The sequence below is a fragment of the Carassius auratus genome, chromosome 37 (assembly GCF_003368295.1).
Source record: "Carassius auratus strain Wakin chromosome 37, ASM336829v1, whole genome shotgun sequence".
NCBI lineage: Eukaryota > Metazoa > Chordata > Actinopteri > Cypriniformes > Cyprinidae > Carassius > Carassius auratus.
The window spans coordinates 13,258,387-13,259,064 of record NC_039279.1 but is presented as its reverse complement, the minus strand read 5'-3'; positions in this window follow the sequence as shown (position 1 = coordinate 13,259,064).

The following is a 678-nucleotide window of genomic DNA, read 5'->3' as shown; positions in this document are numbered from 1 at the left end:
TTATTGAGTGATCAGTTGTAAAAAAAAAACATTGTTTACTGTTATTATTTCTGATCTTATTGGTTAAAATGTTGAGAAAATGACGCACAAGTGAAAAAATATGTAATGAGATCATATTTCACGGAAACGTTTTGAAAGCCGTTCAGAAGGCTATGACCGTCGGATTGGCTTTAGCGGCGTCGCATTTTAGTCAAGAACATGAGCCATGTATTATTTATTTATTTATTTATTTTTGTATTGTAGCCTATGTAATATTATTTAACAGCTTGGTGTTTGGTTCATTATTATTCTGTCAAATAATTATTATTATTATTTTTTTTTTTGCTTGGTTTAAAACCCCTTGGCATTCCTGCACGTAAAAAAAGCATCCCCAAATCAATTGCGAGCTGTTCAACAAAACTCAGAGTGTCACCTAAGTCTGGTATTGAGAGTAATAAAGCAATAAGCCACAAAACAACATTGTTTACAGCGAATTTATAATAGCTAATAAATCACATACCGTCCTTTTTTCTTTCTTTTTTTTTTTTGTAAACAGATGCCTTAAGATGACTATACCTGTGAGCTATAAAGTAGAAAACACACTAGGATCACAGCGTGGAGCTTGGCAGTCTGACAAAGATTGTGCGTGCTGATTTTATTGTGTTAAAAAGAGTTTGCATCATTCGAATAACGATAATA